At 45.0% G+C, this 13,683-nt stretch overlaps 1 protein-coding gene across 4 annotated transcripts in view; it reads right to left on the minus strand.

The window, feature by feature from the left end:
* LOC112231473 (serine/threonine-protein kinase N1-like) overlaps positions 1 to 9,287 on the minus strand; it is a 12,857-nt gene extending 3,570 nt beyond the window's left edge. For 2 of the 4 annotated variants that reach the window (XM_042311333.1, XM_042311331.1), the window contains exons 1-5: positions 8,349 to 9,284; positions 6,753 to 6,841; positions 3,300 to 3,375; positions 445 to 485; positions 137 to 292 (exon numbers count right to left, since the gene is read on the minus strand). The gene's annotated coding sequence lies outside the window, so the exon portion shown is untranslated. Of the gene's footprint in view, positions 1 to 136; positions 559 to 3,299; positions 3,376 to 6,752; positions 6,842 to 8,348 lie in introns of those variants that run through there. The other 2 variants (XM_042311330.1, XM_024398226.2) reach the window with 2 other exon arrangements.
* Positions 9,288 to 13,683: the final 4,396 nt, after the last annotated feature.

Below are 13,683 nucleotides of genomic sequence, written 5' to 3' on the forward strand. Positions count from 1 at the left end.
TGGTACATGTTTAAAGTGCCTGTAGATAGTACACACAACCCTTGCAATATTTGCATATTTTGTTGCCTTACAGCCTGGAATTGCAATGCTTCACATGCTGTCATAATGGGGCCTGTGTGTGTTGTGTAAGGCTTACTGAGCTCTGTCTCTCAGTGAAGATGTTGATGTGTATGTAGGGCATGAGGTCTCCCCCGGGGGAATTCTCCATCACAAAGGACACATGGTCCGCCGTCTGGAAGCAGCCATGCGTATTCACCAGGAAGGGATGGTGGGAGGAGTTGATCGTCTCAAACTAAAATCACAGAAATGCACACGAACAAACACACACGAAAGAGCAAACACACAATAATAGTATATTTCAGGTGGAATGCAACTGCTAGTGTCTTTCAAATCCAGTTCCCTCAACATGTGTTATGTCTAAATTCACTCACGGTTCGCTCTCACCTGTCCATTTCATCGTGTGTCACGTCTCCTTTCTTCAAGGCCTTGATGGCATACCATTTCAAAATCAAATCAAATTTTATTAGTAAGATGCGCCAAATACAACCTTACAGTGAAATGCTTACTTACAAGCCCTTAACCAACAATGTAGTTTTAAGAAAATACCAACAAAAAAGTAATAGATAACTATTAAAGAGCAGTAGTAAAATAACAATAGCGGGGCTATATACAGGGGGAACCAATACAGAGTCAATGTGGAGGCTATATACAGGGGGTACTGGTACAGAGTCAATGGGGAGGCTATATACAGGGGGTACTGGTACAGAGTCAATGTGGAGGCTATATACAGGGGGAACCAGTACAGAGTCAATGTGGAGGCTATATACAGGGGGAACTGGTACAGAGTCAATGGGCACCGCTGTCGAGGTAATTGGGGTAATATGTACATGTAGGTAGAGTTATTAAAGTGACTATGCGTAGATAATAAGAGAGAGTAGCAGCAGCGTAGAAAAGGGTGTGGAGGGCGGCAATGCAAATAGTCTGGGTGGCCATTTGATTAGATGTTCAGGAGTTTTAAGGTTTGGGGGTAGAAGCTGTATAAAGCCTTTTGGACCTAGACTTGGTGCTCCAGGTACTGCTTGCCGTGCAGTAGCAGAGAGAACAGTTTATGACTAGGGTGGCTGGAGTCTTTGGCAATTTTTAGGGCCTTCCTCTGACACCGCCTGGGATAGAGGTCCTGGATGGCAGGAAGCTTAACCCCAGTGATGTACTGGGCCATTCTCACTACCCTCTGTAGTGCACTGCGGTCCGAGGCCGAGCAGTTGCCATCCCAAGCAGTGATGCAACAAGTCAGGATGCTCTCAATGCTGCAGCTGTAAAACTTTTTGAGGATCTGAGGACCCATGCCAAATCTTTTCAGTCTCTTGAGGGGGAATAGGTTTTGTTGTGCCCTCTTCATGACTGTCTTGGTGTGCTTGGACCATGTTATTTTGTTGGTGATGTGGACACCAAGGAACTTGAAGCGCTCAACCTGCTCCACTACAGCCCCGTCGATGAGAATGGGGGCATGCTTGGTCCTCCTTTTTCTGTATTCCACAATCATCTCCTTTGTCTTGATCACGTTGAGGGAGAGGTTGTTTTCCTTGCACCACACGGTCAGGTCTCTGACCTCCTCCCTATAGGCTGTCTCATCGTCGTCGGTGATCAGGCCTACCACTGCTGTGTCATCGGCAAACTTAATGATGGTGTTGGAGCCGTGCCTGGCAGCACAGTCATTAGTGAACAGGGAGTACAGGAGGGGACTGAGCACGCACCCCTGAGGGCCCCCCCATGTTGAGGATCAGCGTGGCAGATGTGTTGATACCTATCCTTACCACCTGGGGGTGGACTGTCAGGAAGTCCAGAATTCAGTTGCAGAGGGAGGTGTTTAGTCCCAGGGTCCTTAGCTTGATGATGAGCATTGAGGGCACTATGGTGTTGAACGCTGAGCTGTAGTCAATGAATAGCATTCTCACATAGGTGTTCCTTTTGTCCAGGTGGGGAAGGGCAGTGTGGAGTGCAATAGATATTGCATCATCTGTGGATCTGTTGGGGCGGTATGCAAATTGGAGTGGGTCTAGGGTTTCTGGGATAATGGTGTTGATGTGAGCCATGACCAGCCTTTCAAAGCATTTCATGGCTATAGACGTGAGTGCTACGGGTCGGTAGTCATTTAGGCAGGTTACCTTAGTGTTCTTGGGCACAGGGACTATGGTGGTCTGTTTGAAACATGTTACTACAGACTCAGACAAGGAGAGGTTGAAAATGTCAGTGAAGACACTTGCCAGTTGGTCAGCGCATACTCGGAGTACTCGTCCTGGTAATTCATCTGGCACTGCGGCCTTGTGAATGTTGACCTGTTTAAACGTCTTACTCACATCGGCTGCGGAGAGCGTAATCACACAGTCGTCCTGAACAGCTGATGCTCTCATGCATGTTTCAGTGATACTTGCCTCGAAGCGAGCATAGAAGTAATTTAGCTCGTCTTGTAGGCTCGTGTCACTGGGCAGCTCGCGGCTGTGCTTCCCTTTGGAGTCTGTAATTGTTTGCAGGCCCTGCCACATCCGACGAGCATCAGAGCCAGTGTAGTACGACTCGATCTTAGTCCTGTATTGACACTTTGCCTGTTTGATGGTTCGTCAGATGGCATAGCAGTATTTCTTATAAGCTTCCAGGTTAGAGTCCCGCTCCTTGAAAGCGGCAGCTCTACCCTTTAGCTCAGTGTGAATGTTGCCTGTAATCCATGGATTCTGGTTGGGGTATGTACGTATGGTCACTTTGGGACAACGTTTTCGATGCACTTATTGATGAAGCAAGTGACTGATGTGGTGTTCTCCTCAATGCCCTCGGAAGAAACCCGGAACATATTCCAGTCTGCGCTAGCAAAATAGTTCTGTAGTTTAGCATCCCCTCCATCTGACCACTTTTTTATAGACCGATTCACTGGTGCTTCCTGCTTGAATTTTTGCTCGTAATCAGGAAAATAGAATTATGGTCAAATTTGCCTAATGGAGGGTGAAGGAGAGCTTTGTGCGTGTCTCTGTGTGTGGAGTAAAGGTGGTCTAGAGTTTTTTCCCTATGGTTGCATTTGACTGACCTCTTGAGGTGTGGAGGGAAGGCTTTAGGTGCAACACAGTAAACAGGGTCGTGTTCATTAGGCACTGAACAGGGATGTAATGTAATGAAATGTCCTGTGGTATGAGGGCCTTAGGTCGGGAGTGTGACAGTACCTTTCCAAATTGCCCTCGTCCCAGAACAGAGATGTAGTGTAATGAAATGTCCTGTGGTATGAGGGCCTTAGGTCGGGAGTGTGACAGTACCTTTCCAAATTGCTCTCGTCCCAGAACAGAGATGTAGTTGAAATCTTCCATCAACATCCCACCATTCGCTTTCGTCCTGATCAAAGAACGAAGAAGGAGGGAATGTGAAAGACGAGGGAGCGGGAGGTTAGATACTGAGGTAACAAACACCATTTGTGTGTGTGTGCGTGCGTGCATGCGTGCGAGGTGGTTATTGTGAGTGAGAGGGACATGCTTAGGAGTTGGCCTGGGTGTTGACCTGTTGTCCTCTGCTGAAGTATATGAAGTCTGAGTTAGGGAAAGGAGAGAACAAAAATAACCATGAAGACAGACATTTGACGAGCCCCTAAACATTGTGCAACTTCACTGGGAAAGTGAGACTACAGAAATAAAATGGCTAGAACCAAATCCTATTTTTAGGAGTGAAACTATGAGCGGAGACTTTGTAATGATTAGAAAAACAACAAGAACAATTTCGGACACTCATGACCCGTAGTACAGTGTATTAGGAATGTATTCAGATCCTTTGACCTTTTTCCACATTTCGTTACATTACAGCCTTATTCTAATATGGATGAAATATTGTAATTTTTAAATTAATCTACACACAATGCATCCTGTTTCCATTGATCATCCTTGAGATGTTTCTAATCTACAACTTGGTTGGAGTCCACCTGTGGTAAATTAAATTTATTGGACATGATTTGGAAAGACACACACCTGTCTATATAAAGGTCCCACAGTTGACAGTACATGTCAGAGCAAAAACCAAGCCACGAGGTCGAAAGAATTGCCCGTAGAGCTCAGAGACAGGATTGTGTCGAGGCACAGATTTGGGGAAGTGTACAAAAACACTTCTGCAGCATTGAAGATCCCCAAGAACACAGTGGCCTCCATCGTTCTTAGATGGAAGAAGTTTGGAACCAACAAGACTCTTCCTAGAGCTGGCCGCCCGGTCAAACTGAGCAACTGGGGGAGAAGGGCCTTGGTCAGGGTGGTGACTCCGATGGTCACTCTGACAGAGCTATAGAGTTCCTCTATGGAGATGGGAGAACTTTCCAAAAGGACAACCATCTCTGCAGCACTACACCAATCAGGCCGTTATGGTAGAGTGGCCAGACAGAAGCCACTCCTCAGTAAAAGGCACATGATAGCCCGCTTGGAGTTTGCCAAAAGGCACCTAAAAACTCTCAGACCATGAGAATCAAGATTCTCTGGTCTGATGAAACCAAGATTGAACCCTTTGGCCTGAATGCCAAGCATCACGTCTGGAGGAAACCTGGCACCATCCCTACAGTGAAGCATGGTGGGGGAAGCATCATGCTCTGGGGATGTTTTCCAGCGGCAGGGACTGGGAGACTAGTCAGGATCGAGGGAAAGATGAACAGAGCAAAGCACAGAGAGATCCTTGATGAAAACCTGCTCCAGAGCCCTCAGGACCTCAGACTGGGGTGAAGGTTCACCTTCCAACAGGACAACGGCCCTAAGCACACAGCCAAGACAACGCAGGAGTGGCTTCGGGACAAGTCTCTAAATGTCCTTGAGTGGCCTAGCCAGAGCCCGGACTTGAAACCGATCGAACATCTCTGGAGAGACCTGAGAGGATCTGTAGAGAAGAATGGGAGAAATTCCCCAAATACAGGTGTGCCAAGCTTTTAGCGTCATACCCAAGAAGACTCGAGGCTGTAATCGCTTTAATACATTTTAGAATAAGGCTGTAATGTAACAAAATGTGAGAAAAGTCAAGGGGTCTGAATAATTTCCAAAGGCACTTTATATAAAATGTTTAATAGTGATTGTTGATATTAGTGATTGTGACATGTTTAATGGTGCTTGTGAAATGAAGGGTGATTGTGAAATAAGGGTGCTACTGAACTCAGCGAAGAGCACGCCCTGGGGCTCCAGATAGAGACACATGCAGTGGCGCTGGTTTTCCTAATTATCCTCTAGACGCAGAAATTTGAATAAGCACAGAGCCCTCCAGTCCTGCCAGTACACCCCAATCTCCAGCTCCCCGGACTGGACACGTACACACATGTTAGGGATTTTTAGAATGCCAGGGGAAGAAATTGAAAAAGATGGACCATCTTTAACAGATTGCAACACTGTCTTCCCTTATCTTCCTCTGCAAGAAAAACAGTTTATCTCACTTCTCTTGAAATAGTATCAGCCAGAGGCTTTCAGTCCCACAACCCAAAAGAACAGTGCAGCACGACCTTTAAAGACCTAGGCTGAGAGCTTGGAACTGAAAGTAGTGTGTGCCCTCCTGCTAGGAGCAGCAGCTCAGCTGAAAGTAGTGTGTGCCCTCCTGCTAGGAGCAGCAGCTCAGCTGAAAGTAGTGTGTGCCCTCCCGCTAGGAGCAGCAGCTCAGCTGAAAGTAGTGTGTGCCCTCCTGCTAGGAGCAGCAGCTCAGCTGAAAGTAGTGTGTGCCCTCCTGCTAGGAGCAGCAGCTCAGCTGAAAGTAGTGTGTGCCCTCCCGCTAGGAGCAGCAGCTCAGCTGAAAGTAGTGTGTGCCCTCCCGCTAGGAGCAGCAGCTCAGCTGAAAGTAGTGTGTGCCCTCCCGCTAGGAGCAGCAGCTCAGCTGAAAGTAGTGTGTGCCCTCCCGCTAGGAGCAGCAGCTCAGCTGAAAGTAGTGTGTGCCCTCCCGCTAGGAGCAGCAGCTCAGCTGAAAGTAGTGTGTGCCCTCCCGCTAGGAGCAGCAGCTCAGCTGAAAGTAGTGTGTGCCCTCCCGCTAGGAGCAGCAGCTCAGCTGAAAGTAGTGTGTGCCCTCGCGCTAGGAGCAGCAGCTCAGCTGAAAGTAGTGTGTGCCCTCCCGCTAGGAGCAGCAGCTCAGCTGAAAGTAGTGTGTGCCCTCCCGCTAGGAGCAGCAGCTCAGCTGAAAGTAGTGTGTGCCCTCCTGCTAGGAGCAGCAGCTCAGCTGAAAGTAGTGTGTGCCCTCGCGCTAGGAGCAGCAGCTCAGCTGAAAGTAGTCTTGGAGTTGAATCATAGCCCCATGTTAGGCTTTTGGAGGCAAGGATTGAGATTAGTGGAAAATGTTAGGATTAGCAGTGGGATTACATCTGCAGAGTGGGAGTGGAGGCGTGAGAGAGGGGTGATTTCTCTCTGCTACCCAACAGCAGAGACTATGTATGGCCACGATGAGAGTTTCTGTCTGAGCATGCTGGAGCTTGATGGTTGCAGCTGAAGGTCATTACTCGTCTATCTGGAGATTATCAAGGAGGAAAGCTGCTGGCACAAGATGGTCATGTCTGTAGCAGACTGCTTTCCAACAGCAGACACTTAAATCCTACCCCTCTTGAATATTTACTATCACTATGGGGTGAAAAACTGTCTTCCAACTGAAGATTTAAGTATTGATGAGACGGGGGGTGAACATTTTGCATTTTTTACACAATTTAACATGACTCCTGGCAACTCCAGGATGTTATCTGAGAAAATAAAAATACTCCTACTGGTGCTAAAGAGAACACTAACCCGTTCCAGCTCGATACTGAAGCTCTGGTCCCAGAACTCTCCAGTGTGTCCGGCCCACCATCCTGTTGTCAGCACTGCACTGATGTCCGCTGTGGACAACATACAGTGGGACAGATAAATCAGTCAGTACACCTCCACATACACACACTGGCTGTCAGATCATATAGTGCATATGTAACCAATGTGAAATGGCTAGCTAGTTAGCGGTGGTGCGCGCTAATAGCGTTTCAATCGGTGACGTCACTTGCTCTGAGACCTTGAAGTAGTGGTTCCCCTTGCTCTGCAAGGGCCGCGGCTTTTCTGGAGTGATGGGTAACGATGCTTCGTGGGTGCCAGTAATTGATGTGTGCAGAGGGTCCCTGGTTCGAGCCCGGGTATGGGCGAGGGGACTGACTAAAATTATACTGTTACACATACAGTGCATTCGGAAAGTATTCAGACCCCTTGACTTTTTCCAAATTTTCTTATATTACAGCCTTATTTGAAAATTGATTGGATATGTTTTTCCCTCATCAATCTACACACAATACCCCATAATGACAAAGCAAAAACAGTTTTTTAGAAATCATTGCAAATGTACAAAAAAAAAAAACGGAAATATTGTTGAAGCACCTTTGGAAGTGATAACAGCCTTGAGTCTTTTCGTGTATGATGCTACAAGCTTGGCACACCTGTACTTGGGGAGTTTCTCCCATTCTTCTCAGCAGATCCTCTCAAGCTCTGTCAGGTTGGATGGGGAGCGTCACTGCAAAGCTATTTTCAGGTCTCTCCAGAGATGTTCGATCGGGTTCAAGTCCGGGCTCTGGCTTTGCCACTCAAGGACATTCAGAGACTTGTCCCGAAGCAACTCCTGCCTTTGTCTTGGCTGTGTGCTTAGGATTGTTGCCACAGTCTGAGATACTGAGCGCTCTAGAGCAGGTTTTCATCAAGGATCTCTTTGTACTTTGCTCCGTTCATCTTTCCCTCTATCCTGACTAGTCTCTCAGTCCCTGCCACTGAAAAACATCCCCACAGCATGATGCTGCCACCCCCATGCTTCACCGTAGGGAGGGTGGCAGATTTCCTCCAGACGTGACGCTTGACATTCAGGCCAAAGAGGTTTATTTTGGTTTCATCAGACAATATAATCTTGTTTCTCATGGTCTGTCCTTTACTGTAGGTGCCTGTTGGAAAACTCCAAGCGGGCTGTCATGTGCCTTTTACTGAGGATGTGGCTTCCGTCTGGCTACTCTACCATAAAGCCCTGATTGGTGGAGTGCTGCAGAGATGGTTGTCCTTCTAGACTCTAGAAGGTTCTCCCATCTCCACAGAGGAACTCGGAAGCTTTGTCAGAGTGACCCCAGGCAGCTCGGTTAGACAGCGCTCCAGAGACAGACGCAGCAGGTCTAGCTTCTGGCATGACTCCTGCAGCCTTGGCCTGGAGAACACTCAGTCACACACACTTTTAGAGTGTCTCTGTGACCCACCAGGTATGCATAACGAATGTTTCCAGCCATGAAAACATTACCTAGGTGTCTTAACCTGCAACCCAAAAAGAATCAGACTTGCATTAACCAGATCCCCCAAGACCTCACTTATATCCTGGTGCCCACCTACCTCTGCCAGTGCCCGGCGGTCCTGCACCTTGTGCCTCCCCAGCTGCTTGCCCACTTTCCTGGCCACCCCTGACACGACAGCCTCGATCTACAGGTGGTGCCGGAGCTCAACCACACGTAGATCCAGAGGACTGATCGTCTCAAAGGGTCAGCCTGCAGGGACCAATGAACAAACACAGAAATGGCACTGGGAAAAACACAGTCACACACAAAGGACACACACACACTCAGTGGCTCCCCTCTCCCCCTCTTTAGCCCGGGTGACTGACAATCTGCATGTGGAGCAGCTCAGTCTTGGTGCGGCTGTCCTGAAGCATCTGCTGGGCTGTGGACAGCATCTTACGGTCCTAGGGAGGGTAGACCAGACCCGAGAGTTCTACGTCAATGATACGCATCTAGTGCACAAGTCAACCATGTCGTGTACTTCCCTCCTTTAGTCCATGATAGAGCAGCCCTTAACAGCATTGGACACTGCCATCAGTCTTAGTGCCCTTATTCATTGACATGCATGGTGCTAGCCTGCACCCATTACCACTAACACACCTTCCCTGGCCTGCATTCAGTCAAAGTCCAAGACAGCATGACGAATTGGGATCAAGCCCCCTTGAGAGCTCAGTTTTAGTTGACAGTGTGGCCAAGCCTTTACATTGCCTGGCTACCCAAACTCCTTGCTCTGGCCATTCGCTACGCCACGGATGTAAGATTCTTCTCCGCAGTGATCCTGGATCTGAGTACCAACCCCAACGATTTCTAGAACGCAAACTCATAGGAACTGTTCTGATTGGTCCCAGAAACTGATGGGTTGTGCCAGAGCCACAACACATGGTGGGTAAAGTGGCATTTTGAAAATGTGTCGTTGGCTTTGATACTCTTGATTGGTTAGAGATGATCCAAATCGCTGATGACTTTTATACAACAACCGTCATTTTGACGTCACCACAAACGACTTCAACGATGGCAGTCTTACTGAAGTATGTATCAAATATAGAGCAGTGGGAGAAATCAGATTGAAATCGAATCAAGGTGGTGGAACCTTGGGGAAAGGAAGTGGTGTAATAACTAGTGATGAAACAAATAAAAACATTGTTACATATCGTAATATTTTGGACGATTAGTATATTGATACTAAAATAACATTTTTCTAGGTATAGTTAGCTAGCGCTAGTAGGCTGTACCTGCGCTAAAACTCTGTGCATTTTCATCCTCCATCTTCTTTAGAAAATAGTGAGCCAACATGTTTTCAGCACTTTCATTTCCATGACTGGAACTACATTTTTTATGCTCTCATATACAGAGCAATGTCTTTGGAACATCAAATCGCAATATCGAATCGTAATTCATATAGAATCACAATAGATATCGTATGGGCACCTAAGTATCGTGATAAGTGTTTTCCATAAGCGTCGGCTAATCAGCCGGTTACAGAGTGATTTTCACCCGGTTACATTTTCCAAGTCATATTAACTAGGCTACTTTTCATTTCAAAGTTTCAATTGGCTGGTCCGTTGAGCCCTCTCCCGCTAGATATGCATCTGCTAGCGATCTATCGATAGGATAGGCGCCTGTCAGTCATAACGCGTGCAATGACAGGAAAAATCAGCAGAGGTGAAGAGGCGAAGTGAGAGGTTTCACTCACCAAAATCTGTCCAAAATAAGCACAATGCGCTTCTACGGGCTTATTTTGGACCTAAGCTTGTCACCTGCCTTCCACCGTTGGGACAACGACTCCCATTGTTAAGAAGGAAACATGAGCATCTCGTCATTATAGTCCTACAGATCTCATGAATTTACATGTCCCATGTAATGTAAGTGGTAACGCTGAGTCTAATGACTGTTTTCTGACACATTCATTTATTTTCTTTTGTGTATTTCACAAAGCCAGCCACGCGAAGTCGTGACGCATAGACTATTTACTGTGCGTTGATTGACAACTGAACAGCAAGTGTTGACTGGTTTATAAAAAGGTGTGCACAACTATTTCTCAAAAATGTTGTGCACATATTTGTTTACATCCCTGTTAGTGAGCATTTCTCCTTTGCCAAGATAATCCACCCACCTGACAGGTATGGCATTTCAAGAAACTGATTAAACAGCATGATCATTACACAGGTGCACCTTGTGCTGAGGACAATAAAAGGCCACTAAAATGTGCAGTTTTGTCACACAACACAATGCCACAGATGTCTCAAGTTTTGAGGGAGTGTGCAATTGGAATGCTGACTGCAGGAATGTCCACCAGAGCTGTTACCAGAGAATTGATGTTCATTTTTATACCATAAGCTGCCTCCAACGTTGTTTTAGAGAATTTGGCAATACGTCCTACCTGCCTCACAACCACATGTAAGGTGTTGTGTGGGCGAGCGGTTTTTGATGTCAACGTTGTGAAGAGTGCCCCTCTGGCGATGAGGTTATGGGCAGGCATAAGCGACGGACAACGAACAATGACTTTTTATCCATGGAAATTTGAATGCACAGAGATACTGTGAAAAGATCCTGAGGCCCATTGTCGTACCAATCATTCGCCACCATCCCCTCCCCTTTCATCATCATAATGCATGGATGGCCCCATGTCGCAAAGTTCTGTACACAATTCCTGGAAGCTGAAAATGTTCCAGTTCTTCCATAGTCTGCATACCTCACCAGATGTCTCCATGTTTGGGATGCTCTGGATCAAACAGTGTGTTCCAGTTCCCGACAATATCCAGCAACTATATTCGCACAGCCATTGAAGAGGAGTGGGACAACATTCCACAGGCCACAATCCACAGCCTGATCAACTCTATATGAAGAAGACACGCTGCATGAGGCAAATGGTGGTCACACGAAAATAAACACAACATGCAACAATTTCAAAGATTTTACTAAATTATTTAATGGAAATTAATTAGGCCCTAATCTATGGATTTCACATGGCTGGGAGTACAAATATGCATAGATTGGTCACAGATACCTTAAAAAAAGGTAGGGGCGCGGATCAGAACCAGTCAGTATCTGGTATTGAAATTGTTGCATGTTGTGTTTACATTTTTGTTCAGTGCATTTACATTTTTTCCCCCTATGCAAAACACCTTTGGAGATTGTAATTTGTAGTCTACATTGCATTTTTCCTTAAAATGTTGTGAAGTTTGTGGGGGTTAATTTGGTAGCCTTTCACAGGCCAGATAGGTTGACCAATACTGCCACCCATATGAGATTAGTACTACAGGGTGAAGGCTCACTCTTTTCATAGTTATACATGCTCTGCCGGTTGCTTTTGTCAACTGCCCTCCCAGTGCAACAGTGACAAAAAAAAAAAAGCAGAGTTAAAATATAGTTTGACAAATTTTCACTATGGTCTTCTTTATTGTCCGAGACAAGTTTCATGTTGTCACGTTTTCTTTTCTTTGACATAGTTGATAGATTGTAATGAATATATGAATAATAATGATTGTAATGAATATATGAATAATAATGATTGTAATGAGGCCTGATTGGCAGAGGCTGGGACAGACATTGATCCACCATTTGCTATGAAATATTAGTATATAGTGCTCAAGATGTGGGCAATTCAAACCATGACTCAATACAAAAGTATAATATTGAGTTACTTTATTAACAGTTGTTCCCATATAAGCATAAATACATTTAGCTTTACATTCATTCAATAGATGCATTCTTCTACAAAGGACAACAATGGTTCATTTACATAGTTTAATACATTCAATAATTTTCTAAATGCATTGAGCTCAAAGTATTGGGACAGTGACAAATTGTTTTGGCTCTGTACTCCAGCACTTCGGTAAATAATGTATTGAGACTTGAGTCACTTATTGTAAATAAGAATATATTATTATTTCTAAACACTTCTACATGATTATGGATAGTCCTGAATGTATCGTAAATAATGATGAGTGACAAAGTTACACAAATATCATACCCCTAAGACATGTTAACACCTCACCATTAAAATAAGGGGAGGTTAGTATTTTTTGGGGGGGGAGGGTATGATGTTTGTGTAACTTTCTCACTCATTATTCACAATTCAGGATTATCTGTAATCATGGTAGCATTAATGTAGAGGTGTTTAGAACACTCTATTCTTATTTACAATAAAAGCAACTCCAAAATGACCTAACACGTTATTTACCATTCATTTCTATTGGGCACAAAATAATCTGAAACACAACAAAAACAGCAAATGCATCCAACAAGTTTGTAGAGTAACAAGCTTGATGTAATCATTGTGTGCTAGGAATATGGGACCATATACTGTACTAAACCTTTGACTCCCTAAAATGGAGGGATTATGTACAAGTGCTGTAATTTCTAAATGGTCACCCAATATGGACAAAGATAAATTAAAGGTAACAGTCTGCACTTTAACCCCATAGTATCATTAGGAATCCAAAGTGCTGGAGTACAGAACCAAAACAAAGAAAAAAATGTCACTGTCCCAATACTTTTGTAGCTCACTGTAAATCAGGATTTAGTCTGGATATGTTTTGCAAAATATTTCAATACAGTGAATGGGCTGTTTTGATTCAAAAGACCACCTAAAGACTACTGAATATACCAAACATTAGGAACACCCTCCCAATATTGAGTTGGCTGGATGTCCTTTGGGTGGTGGACCATTCTTTATACACACAGGAAACTGTTGAGCATGAAAATCCCAGCAGCGATGGAGTTCTAAACACAAACTGGTGCACTTGAAACCTGCTAACAAACCCCGATCATAGGCACTTAAATCTTTTGTCTTTCCAATTTACCCTCTGAATGGCACACAATCCATGACTCAATTGTCTCAAGGCTTAAAAATCCTTCTTTGACATGTCTCCTCCCTTTCATCTTCAACGACTGATGTGGATTTAACAAGTGACATCAATAAGGGATCATTTCACCCGGATTCACCTGGTCAGTCCACATCATGGAAAAATAGTGTTCTTAATGTTTTGTATAGTGTATAGATACACTATACATTTTAGCCTTCAGCGATATAGGGGGACAAGATGAATTTCAAGTTTACAAAAGCGTAGTCTGATTTCCTGCTCGTCAATGCAGGAAATAAGGCGCTACACTTCAGGCAGTATGGAGTGGTATTCTTAGGTGGGGTACAATAATACAGACACAGCCTTTTCCATCCTCTTGTGGAGAGAATATATGGATTCGGCTCCGGTATTTGCTCTAAAGCAAGTGCAAAAGATCAGTACTTATTTTTGTGGAGCTGCACCAACTAGAAAAAGCATTTAGCTAAATAGTGACAACCGACTAAACTCAAAACAAACAAGTCCCAAACTCAAGAAAAACTAGCTGAAAGACTGTCAGATGTTGATATTGAGTCATTTCATTTTACCGTC

This window comes from Oncorhynchus tshawytscha, linkage group LG33 (assembly GCF_018296145.1).
Source record: "Oncorhynchus tshawytscha isolate Ot180627B linkage group LG33, Otsh_v2.0, whole genome shotgun sequence".
Taxonomy (NCBI): Eukaryota; Metazoa; Chordata; class Actinopteri; order Salmoniformes; family Salmonidae; genus Oncorhynchus; species Oncorhynchus tshawytscha.